Source organism: Dipteris shenzhenensis, chromosome 3, assembly GCF_047967505.1.
Source record: "Dipteris shenzhenensis isolate YYH24624 ecotype China chromosome 3, Dip_SZ_1.0, whole genome shotgun sequence".
NCBI lineage: Eukaryota > Viridiplantae > Streptophyta > Polypodiopsida > Gleicheniales > Dipteridaceae > Dipteris > Dipteris shenzhenensis.
In genome coordinates, this window is record NC_141598.1 from 10,178,675 (window position 1) to 10,190,739 (window position 12,065).

General features: G+C 37.4%; 1 non-coding gene across 1 annotated transcript; it reads left to right on the forward strand.

The window, feature by feature from the left end:
• Window positions 1-568: 568 nt before the first annotated feature.
• On the forward strand, window positions 569-641 carry TRNAA-UGC (transfer RNA alanine (anticodon UGC)). Its single transcript has one exon. It is a non-coding gene; the product is annotated as a tRNA-Ala (tRNA).
• Window positions 642-12,065: the final 11,424 nt, after the last annotated feature.

A 12,065-nucleotide genomic window follows, 5' to 3' on the forward strand; every position in this document is an offset into this window, starting at 1 on the left:
AATAACGCACATTCTTAATGGAGGGAAAAGCAAGGTACAGGTAAATGCCTATACCTTTATAAAACTCAAAGAGAGTCTAAAGGGCATGGCTCTTGTGATACAAAAGGATGGAGTTAATTTAATTTTTTTACAAAATGGAAGATTAAAAAAGGAAGCCATAAAAGATACCACTTTTAGGGAGTTTTGGCTTCTTTTAAGGTGAGAATTGATCCCAGGCGAAAGTGCACAAGATCGAAGCCATTAAGGAGGAATATGCGATACGTTTACCAAGGTTCTCCCAAAAGAATACGTGCAGATATAAAGCCATCTAACGTTTATGTAATCCCACAACCGCTGCCACATTTACCAAACAAACTATCTATTTAGACGATCATCGATCCTTGTTTCTTTTCTGGGACTTTCCATCCCATCGCCAGCTTCAACAACGTAACAGGAACCGTCGGCAGGAAGGACGAACGCTTCTTTACACGCGAGGAATTCCCAAGAGCAAATCCGACGAGGTTAAACGCGGGTTTGCAGTAGACTAATAATATATATAACTTAAATTTTCGACATATTGAACATCAGTGGGGGTGTAGCTCAAATGGTAGAGCGCTCGCTTTGCATGCGAGAAGTACCGGGATCGATACCCGGCGTCTCCAATACCTATTTTGTTGGAGTTTACCACGAGAGAAAAGTGTATGCGTCTAGTGCGAATGATAAAATAGGAATTCATATGGAGATGCGTCTAGTAGTGCGTCTCCCTATGAATTCCTATTTTAGCCTTCGCGTGATCCATTTTGCACCTGAACTTCCATTGAAACTGTAAGAGAGCTGAAAGAGAGATTCACAAAAATATAGAGTATAACTTCAATTGAAAATGTGAGAGAGGTCAAAGAGAGATTCACAAAAATATAGAGCATGCTAAGATTGATATGCAACAGGTTGCAATTAGTGGCCTAACGGAATTTTGGCCTTTATCTTCGCTCACCTAACATGTGTTAGTCTCTCCTCCACATTACGACCGACATGCAACCTATTTGAACCACGTATGGCCAAGAGAGGCTCCTTTCTCCTTATTCTTCTCTTCTCATGTGTTGTAGCTTTCCCCCTCCCCCAACAAAAGGCAAGAGGCAACTTTGGGAGGAACGAGGAGATAGAAGGTCAATGGAATGGAGGAGATGGGAGGTCAATGGAATTAAAGGAGGAGATAAAGCCATGGGTTAAGACTTAGCCAAATTTTCAAAAGCTAATCCAAGTATGCAAGGTTAATTGATTGGCAATTCAAGAACCAATCAATGCATGTGCCAAAAGGATCTCTCTCTCTCTCTCTCTCTCTCTCGCACGCGTGCAGCAACGCGCGGGTTGCATACTAGTATATATATATATATATATATCCATTATTGCATTACTAGGTTGTCCTTCAATAGCAAACATTGTTATCCATCTCTTATGTACTAATTCATTACATGTAAGCATGGTGCATGACTATAAAATTTTGTGATCAATTGTATGTTCCCACAACACCAAAATTGCATTGGAGAATAGATCCATGTAGCAACAACTTGAATGCCTAGATAGTGATGAGAGGATCTTAAGCAGCCACATGAGCTACTCAAGAGCAAGAGAGAGGATGCTCATGAGAGGATCTTCTAACGGCCACATGAGCTACTCAAGAACAAGAGAGGAGATGGTTTGCTCGAGTGGAAGGGCCGCACCTTAAAGGTGACTTGCAACGGTGCAACATGTCTACATGGCAAGGACATATGCTTGCCTCAATTAATGAAACAAGCTATGATGCCATCACATTATAAGCTCTTCTACTCTGTATACACTCTTTACAACATGATTATAATGATTGTAATAAGCTCTTCTACTCTGTATACACTCTTCACAACATGATTGTAATGAGTCTATATGCAAATTTTATGTTGGTGCTTATTAGTGAAAGATGTTTTGCTTCAGTTTACTTTGAGGAGTGGGAACTAGTGGTGTCTTTCATAGGGAAGTTCATTGCCATTCATGAAGATGTGCATAAGCAAATGCATGCTGGAGAGAAATCTTCTTCTATACAAAAGAGGAATGTGTATTGGTATAATGCATGCTAGAGAGAAATCTTCTTCTTTACAAAAGAGGAATGTGTATCGGTGTAATGCAACATGCATTGTTCCAAGGGGGAGAGGACACTATGTATCATCAAAGCATTCCATTGCCATAACTTTAAGACATGTACTGTAAAATGTTGGATGCAAAACAATGCAATTGTACAAGAAGAAGATTTCAAAGGATGTGGGCATAGCCATGAAGTTGACATTAGGATTTACATGCCCAAGGTTGTCTTGGTTCATGCCACTTTGATGCTTTGCTTGGGGGGATTGGGGAAGTAGGAAGGGGAATAGTAGGGTGATGTGTTTTAATGTCATGCATGTAAGGACAATGTGGTTATTAGGTACCATGTTTCATAATAGACATTGTATTTGCCTTTTCAATATAGGAGGTAGAAGAAAATCGGTGGCAATGGTCTTCCCTTTGACTTAAACAATGATGGCAACACAACAATACATTTACCTACTACTATTGAAAGGGGGGATGTCAAGAGTATGATTGTCACATCATAAGGGAATCCAAGGGATGTCTATGAGCACTTATAGTCATCGAGGATGATATGTCAAAGTCTTCAACTTCATTAAAGAGTGCCAACTGGGTTGAAAAGTTCATCACGGTGCTAATTTCATTTGTCTTGCAACATTGAAGATAGTAAGTTATGTGTTTGACCTACAGTCACCGTTCGGCCCAGAGCCATCTAGGATTCATCTAGGGCTCTAAACGGGCCCCACAACCTGAGAGTGGGCTGCCTCGAAAAATGCTCCATCTACCCTCAGTGCAGTCAGTCATGGGATGCCTTCCCACACTTGCATGTAGCCTAGTTGGTAGTGTGCCAACTCTATCTGAAGCCGTCCAACCATCAGGCCACACATGGCCCCCATCTGGTGTCCAAACCAGGACCTACTAGATAACCGAGGTTCTGAAATGCCTTCTCCTCATATAGGGGGCTTACAAGTAGAGTTAACTGGCTCCCGCGTAGTTACACAAGAGTGGAGCATTGATATCTAACATTGTGCATAATTTTTTGCAAATGATAATATTTAGCAATCTCTTGGAGGTAGATTAGTTATCAAGTAAGTATCTAATGCAAATATATGATAATTTTTTTCTGGTTCTAGCTCTAAGGTGAACTAAAGCAAGAAAACATCTGTCTGGGTTGGATGGAATAATAGACTGGATGGAGTAATTGGTTTTGGTTAAAGTGACTCCAATTGGGGGGAGTTTTCAAGTAGCTTAGATGCCATGTTGGAGTTGGGAATACTATGCAACAAAGGTTTGAATGGTTCCTCAAGAAGATTGAGAACAAGTTCATTAAGTGGGAAATCTAAAAGGCTATATTTCATAGGTCACCTCATGGAATTAAAGCCTTTTTTTATCCTCATCTCATCGTTGGTGTATGTATGCTCAATACATCTTTGGCTAAAATTAAGAAGCTCATTCAAGATTTTTTATGATAGCAACAGCAGATGCACTCTATTTGACCGGTCGAAGATCATTCTCCCTGGGTGTTCATATTTTGTGAGCTTTTAATGTGATATTTTTCAAAAAATTACAAGCTTCAACCCTCATTCTAATCTCAAGCTGCTTTTGTTTGCATATCAAAATAGGGGAAAGCCCATGGAGATGAGTCATCCACTCTAGAATTGAGATATTGGATCTTGTTTCTATGGAAAAAGTCACATCCCATTGAGAGATATTCGACAAAGATGCTCACATGGAAGACTCCCTCATCCACCTTGTGGGGATGCCAATTAATTAGGAGACAAGATAATTGAATCCACGGAAACATAATATTTCACGTTGGCTAATTCAATTAATTGAACTTTCTCACATTCACAGAAACATAGGCTCCATCCACTAGCCTCAAAGCTACCTTCCTCATCTTTTGCTCATGTGGTCTCCTCTCGCTTTCAATCCCATCTTTCTCCTCTCCCACTTCCTTAAGGACCCATGGTGTCTCTCTCACTCCCCTTAGGTATACTCTCCCCCATTATTGAACATCATCACTCTTCATGGATAAAGTTGCTATAATTGTCAAGAGAAAGCTTCTTAAATACCAAAAGCAAGGAGAAAGCTCATAATAGGAGATTGAATTCTTGCAATACTTTAAACATAAGGCTTACTTTTGCAAAGCTATACTCTTTCTCATTTAAAGCATAAACATTTCAAAACGAGTCTAAATGTCTAATGCAAACCTTGTATAGACATTTCAAAACATAAGGCTTACTTATGGGAAGCTATACTCTTTCTCATTTAAAGCATAAGCATGTCAACGAGTCTAAATGTTTAATGAAAACTTTGCATAGACACTTCAAAACATAAGGCTTACCTATGTGAATGTATACTCTTTCTCATTTAAAGCATAAACATATCAAAATGAGTCTAAATATATAATGCAAACCTTATAGACATTGTAAAACAAGTCTAAATGTCTACAAAAGGAGAGGAGTATGTCAAAAGCATACCAATGTCTAATCAAAATTTATATGTCAATAGAACATAAATGTGAAAGCAACGTAACCATGGAAACTCAAGCTCCCACATGACTACTCTGAGTCGAAATCAAATGGCATGTGATGAAGACATGCACGATATACCTGGGGATCCTTGTCCATGAAAAAACAATGCCATAGCAAAGTGTTGCTCTCAAAACGAATCCCCCCACAACCTACGAACACTTCCACAACAGTGTCTCTAGGCTCGGTGAATGTCCTGAATAGCCACCTATACATGCTGCAACTTCACTTAAGTAAAGTAGCAATTAGAGCTTAAACAAATAGGAGCAAGTAAACATGTCTTCACTTATTGAAAGAACAATTGAGAGCCCTCTACTCCACCTTGTCATCTTGGGCACGAACCCACCCTTAGCTGCTCAGTGGGAGCTCAATAATAGCACCAAAGTGTAGCAATGTCATAAGCCTCTTGACAATCAAGAAAATAAGATATTCAAAAATAAGAATAGTAGAAGTTGTAAGGATAATATAAATCTGGATACACACAAAAACAATAAGGTTGTACCTATACACAAGCCTTCGAGATGTTTGTGTTTATCTTTGGTTGTTTTTTACTTTCACGGGAGCTCTTCATGTCCTTCCAAAGAGCAAGAAATGCATCATGAACATGAGTGCACCTTAAATAATCTCTAAAGTAAGCATCAAATCCAAATGGACGTTCTCCATCCATCTCATCCTCTAACTCTTTCAAAATGAGCTTCCCCTCTTCCAACAAGGAGCCCTAATAGGCTTCTTTCCTCATGTATGTGCGCCTTAAATAATCTCTAAATTAAGCATCAAATCAAAATGGACGTTCTCCATCCATCTCATCCTCTAACTCTTTCAAAATGAGCTTCCCCTCTTCCAACAAGGAGCCCCAATAGGCTTCTTTCCTCATGTATGTGCGAAATCTAGCCACATCCTGAAAGTTGGATGTATTCGCACTCTTTTCCTTGCAACTTGCAAATCATTTACAAGTCTTTCTTCCTAAAGGAAGAAGAAACTTGTTATTTAAACCCACTTGAAGAAAACATGAAATAGAAATGGTGTAAGTAGCTACAACCTATGCTTATCGTTCTGTTGTGATGTTCGTTGAAGTCAAGTCATAAAGCTTGTCCTTTATCATGGCAACCATGCCTTTTTTGTCCCAATTGTAATTGAATAGATCTTGGAAAAATCCATCACCATTGGCAGGACTTGCTATGGCTGGATACTTGTAGGCTTGATCTTTGAAAATATGCTCCACACTTTTCAACCCCTATACATACTTATTAGATCTTTCAACTACCTTATCTATGTCTTTGAAAGGTCTCCTGTATGTTTTCTCAAAAAGCTGCCCTGTGAATTCATCCTATGACAGACATACCAAGACATAATGGAGAGCGATGAACCATGAGACTTACAATATTTAAGAAGAGTTTAAGATAGTTGACTACCTTCCAAACAAGCTAGGCAAGCATTGCTATTGGAGCATTGTACCAAGGCTAGTGGTACTGGTTCTTCACCTCAAGAGCCATCTCTATCTCAACCCATCGCCTGTCCTCGAGGTTCAAGAGTTCCAACAAGGAGGACTTGTTCTCCATTCCAAACTTTTGGAACAAAAAAATCTCGTGGCTAAAGAATTGGGCCACAAGAGTCCTTGCCAACCTTCATGCAACAAGATAACAAGGTATCACCACAAAAAAAGTTGGAATGTGTCCAAAGCAAACCAAATATTAATGTGAGGAGAACTTCTTCTTCTTTGTGCTTGTCAACCTCAAGAATTGACACCTGACCCACACATGGCGAGATAAAAAATGGGAATAGGCTGCATGCACATATGAAATAATCATTGTGCCCCAATTCTATTTCGTGAAATGCAGCAACTATATATAGCAAATACATTGTGTCCCAATTCTATTTTGTGTATTCTTGCAAGCCAATCTTTAAGGCAATGGTTTCCATCCTACACAAAAAAAAAACTCCCTTTCAAATCTGCCCACTCATCATCAAGCTCTCTTTCAAACTCTTCATTCACATGCCTCCACATAGGACCCCACTCTTGCAAGTCCATATCTATGACTACAAGAAATCCTTCCCTCGACCTACTAGTGGAAACAAGAAAAGGAGCACTTGTTCTCACATACCCATTTGAGTCAAAAGAAGATACCAAGATTTTACCTCATGTGTGCTATCCTGATCGCCTTATTCAGCACCAAATGATAGAGAAATCAAAGGAGAATTTGTCCTCCACTTGGCATAAAATCCATCAAGCACATCTAGGAGGAGTAGTGGAATTTTTTTTCCTAAGGCTCATGGATGACTCTTATCTTTATCTGTCTTCCGTGACTCTGCAATCTCTCATTCATGCTCATTGTCTCCTCCACCCTCATCTTCATTGTCCTTCATGTGCTTGTCTTGCACTCCACCATCTTCATTAAAGATGCATGTGGCTGTAAGGAAGTGACAGTGGCATCGTCCTCTAATCCCAAGCATGATGCAATTCAATCCTACCCACTTTACTTTTTCTCTTTTACAATGTACATTGGATATTCTTGAAGCTAGCCTCTTGATCTCTCCATTTTCTTCCCTAGTAAAAGGAGGCCCCAGACTGCAGCCCCTCGACAAGCTCTGGGGCCTCCTTTTGCCGATCCAATTTTCTCACCCCTTTGCATAAGATTAAGAAAAAGTGTTTGATCCCACTATTTTGCATAAGGCCTTTAACTTGAAGCACTCTACGAGCATCTAGTCTCCACCATTCTGTGAAACATTTATGCAAAGCCTTAGAGCTCATCTCAACGTTTTTCTTCTATGTTGGTTTAAATAGTCTTCTCCATTCTTTGGAACGTTTCCCAACAGCCCCAAAAGCGAATCCCACCTCTTTCTTCTTCTTACCAACTTTAAGATATTATTTGTCCTTCAATTTTCAACACTGTGTGAGCTTCTAGACTTCTAGACTTCACTATATGAATGTATATATCCCTATAAATGTTTTAAAATATACAACACAAAGCTCAAAAAGATTCAAACTCCTATATTAATCTCACACAAAGAAACCTTGTTTCTTTGGATGTCATCTGCTTGTTGCACAAGAATATAGCTCCACTACATGGCTACATCCCAAGTCCCATGACCCCTTGATTTGCTCGTAATAATTCCACCCACGACCCTTAATTTTGTAGCAAGTTGGAACAACAGCTGGCAACACACTCAAAATTCCATTTCTTCTACTACTCATTCTTGTCTGGTATAGGATATGAAAACAAGTATAGGTTGGTTTGGAATAGCTGGATATGAGAACAAGTACAATTTTCTTTTTCTACCAAAGAATGCATCGATGGAATGAACATGAAAGAAGAAATAGAGAACATGCCTTTGTGAATGAATGCAGCTTGATTTTGTGAATAGGTTGATTTTGTCTTTTGGGTCACTAATTGACCTAATATATTAGCCAATTTTGTCTCAGATGAAGCTAAACTTTTACTACTTTGGGCTAAACTACTTTGTTTTGTTAAGAAGCTAAGCTTTTATCTTGGTGTTGAAAGTTTGTTGGCCCTAATAAAAATAGACATTTGAAAGATTTTTTAGGATTGAAACTTCTATGCAAAAAAATTTTAAGTTTTACCAAGATTTACATTTTTTACTTCAAAATTCAAAAGAATATATATAAAATAGGATTGCATCCTATCAATATTGTAAAAGTTCCTTTACTACTTTTGGCTACCAAAAATCCCTTAGGCCACACAGATGACTGCAGCACATTAGGTATCAGCTTGCAGAAGAGAAGAGTAGAGTAGGGTTTCTTTAATGCTTAGGCCACCAAAAATCTATTAGGCCATCAAACCTCTCTCTCTCTCTCTCTCTCTGCCACCAAAAACCTATTAGGCCAACAAACCTCTCTCTCTCTCTCTCTCTCTCTCTCTCTCTCTCTTTTCAGCACCGCATTAGTAGAGACTTAAGTGCCTAACATCAATAGCCCTGGCAAGTCCTTGCAAGAATAAGTTTTGGTGTAGGGAGTAACTATGCTCATCTCTCTCACGTTATGGCAGTGTGAGAATGTGGTGCAAATAACTCTAGCACAAGTGGTGGGTGTGGCTTATCAATCGAATCAGACCCCTGAAAAATCCACTTCGCAATGGACACAATGGAGAGATTTTATCTGCTATGAAGAGGCAAGCAAAAGGATTGTGAATGCAAAATCTGCAATTATTGAGGTAAAAGGTGAGACAACAATGGAGCCATTGAAAAATATTATCTTTCACATAGTGTCTAAAAGTACTTCAAATGAAGGACCTGTGCAATATGATGTGAATTCGAAGGAGCATCCTTTTTGCACTTGCAAGGACTTCCTTAAAAGAGTGACAAGAAACAAGCCATATTTGGCTTGCAAGAACATCTACTTCATACAATTGTGTGTGCTAGGACTAAATCAAAGAGAAAACATTTTCATGCATCAACTGGGTATATCTATAGGAGACTATTAAGAGCTCTCAGCTACTGTAGGTGATGATGCTCAAGATTGTTCCTCCTAGTTTTGAATGCAGGATTTGTTTTTTGTTGGATTAAATAGCCAAGAAATGTTGTTTGGAGTCTTCAAAAAAACATGACCTTTTTAAAATCTTTCTCCAACTAGGAAAACTTGTATGGATTACTCTTTACTGTAATTATTCTTTGCAATGAAATATGTATAGATATCTCCCCGCACTACTTTTGTCCAAAGTTTCATTCAATGGTATTACTTAGAAAAGTTAGTGTAAAAAAATCTTCATAATATAAATTTCCACTTACAATCTTTAAAAAAGCTCGCAAATGAAATAAGAAAGCTTGCACTCAAAGCTCACAATTAAATATCCCCCATTCTCCCTCAAGGTAATGGAGGGGTGGGCTTTTTAAAATCCTTCTCCAACTAGGAAAACTTGTATGGATTATTCTTTAGTGTAATTGTTCTTTGCAATGGAGCAGGTATAGATATCTCCTCGCACTACTTTTGTCCAAAGTTTCATTCAATGGTATTACTTAGAAAAGTTAGTGTAAAAAGCTCTTCATCATATAAATTTCCACTTACAATCTTAAAAAAAGCTCGCAAATTAAATGAGAAAACTTGCACTTAAAGCTCGCAATTAAATATCCCCCATTCTCCCTCAAGGTAATGGAGGGGTGGGTTTGGAGGACTTTAAAAGTAAATCCATGGGACTTTGTTCTTAGTGATTGGATTCAAATCAATCTTGGGTAGTTATCAAAGGTTGTCAGAAAATCAACGTTGGTTTCGAAGGCTAACGTCCTTTAACTTGAATGGAAAGGGTCAAGAAATTTGGTAGGAGATGCCTCCCTACATTTTTCTATCTTGGTTCTCTAAAGTTCCATATGCAATTAACGTGGCCCCTTATTAAAAACATAAGGCTTGCTAGGACTATGCATAGGAAGGGGGTAAGAAATTTCTATGGCATTTGGAATTACATGAGCCAGACATGGGGGGATGTTGAATTTATAGCTAGCAACTTTGAGTTAACACATAGAGAAAGTAATTTCCTATCTGAAGTGATATTTGAGTTAAAGTAGATTGGCCGACGAATCCATATTATGGCTAGATAATGCCAAATTGGGGATCCATTTCATGTGGAAGCAAGCTCTATTTGGAGATTGTATGGGCTTGAACGATATTCAATTAGCAATTTTTCAGATAATTTGAGATACTTTGTTAAGGGATATTTGGTTTGCCATGAATAATAAGGCATTTAGACGTATTCCTGTTCAGAAAGATATGCCCAAGGAGATAAGAAGATTGTCAATAGATGTAATACACAGAGGAAGGGATACTATTAAAGTTTTGGAAAGTGTTGACATCTCATTAAATTTTTCTTATTAATAACAAATTTTGTTGTCTGCAAAAAAAACTTTGAGGACCCTTGTTTTGTAAAGCACCATGGTTGTTTTGCCAATAATCTTCTATAGATTGTTATGTAGAAGTTGATATAAAGTCCTTATTGGCTTGGGGGTCATAGAGAAGAGATGTACTATGTTTCTCTCTTGGGAAAGAGCTTCATTTTCCTTCTCTAAGAAGGCTAACAAGAAGAAGAGCCCTCATCCCCACACATTCCCTATGACCCTTCTTCTAGGATCCTACTCCCTCAAGATGCCTTTGACCTCTACATGGAAGAGCCATTTCACCAGGAAAATGAGGAAAGGTAGGCAATGGGATCCTTTCAGGTTCTCCAGCTAGTCCCAACAGGATCCCATTTAGCATAGGTTCCTCAACTAGCACAAGGTCCCCATCCATAATAAACATGTTCTTCAATCCAAACATCGAACTTTGGACATTGGACCTACTCATTATACATGGAGAGGTTTACATGTTCCTCCATGACATCAAGACTCTTTTTGTTTGAATACTATTTTGTATTACATGAGAACTATTGCATGTTACCCACTTTTAAGATTCCCTTAAAACAGTACTAGGTTTTAACTAAATTCTAAAATTGAGATGAACCTATCTATAAAAAATAATGATAATTTAGTCTACAATATTTTTATCAGGTAATTTTAGACATCCTAATATCAAAAAAGGTATTTCTTTTTTTATATTAGATCTTAAAAGGGAAATAGATAATTCTAAAGTCCTTTTTAATTTCAAGAAAATGAGATGTATATGAATTTTCAAAGATACACTTTTTGATGCATATGTATTTATTATAGATTAATATTAATGACTTTTGGTAGATGGTAAGGATCTTTGCCTCCCCTTACTTTTTATCATGGAATTCATGACCTACTACACAAGTTTGAAAGAGCACTTACTGAATATAGAATGTCAGCAAGTAGGTAACAAGACAATATATAAGTACTCTCAAAGGGAGACTCTCTTGAGGTGAGAAGCCTAAATGTTTCCAAATTGACCTTCATTTTTTCCCTTATGACGATCAAGAGAAAATCTAAATTTATATATTGACATATGCATAAACAAAGAAACATTGTATGTAAGATAATCATGACACTTTCAAGTTAAAACAAAGGTTAAAAACAAAGGAGTTATATTGTACATACTTTACACACTTTAGGTTTGGAAACCTTGATTAAAATGGATCTTTTAACTATGAGTTTTAAACCAGAAAGCATCAAATCATGTTACATGTTTTAAATAGGAAATCTCCTACACCTCATTTCTAAGAAAGGATAAAACAAAGAAGAGATGAAAGTATAAGGTTAACTCAGGATAAGATTTTTTATTTTATTAATTATACTTTTTTATAGCACATAATAAAATAGATTTAAGCTTAGTAACTCAAATATTTATGGATAAACACTCCAATTCATTATTTTAAAATTATTAAGAACAAAGTTAGATAGTAATAATTGTTTAAGAATTGTAAAAACTTAAAGGTAGTAACATATGAATAGTATCAAAGAAAGAAAAGAGAACTTACTAATTAATTAAAGATTACTCACTTAAAACATTAATGAATAAAAAGTATATGAAAATTATTAAGAACAAAGTAAAAAACAATAAATTGA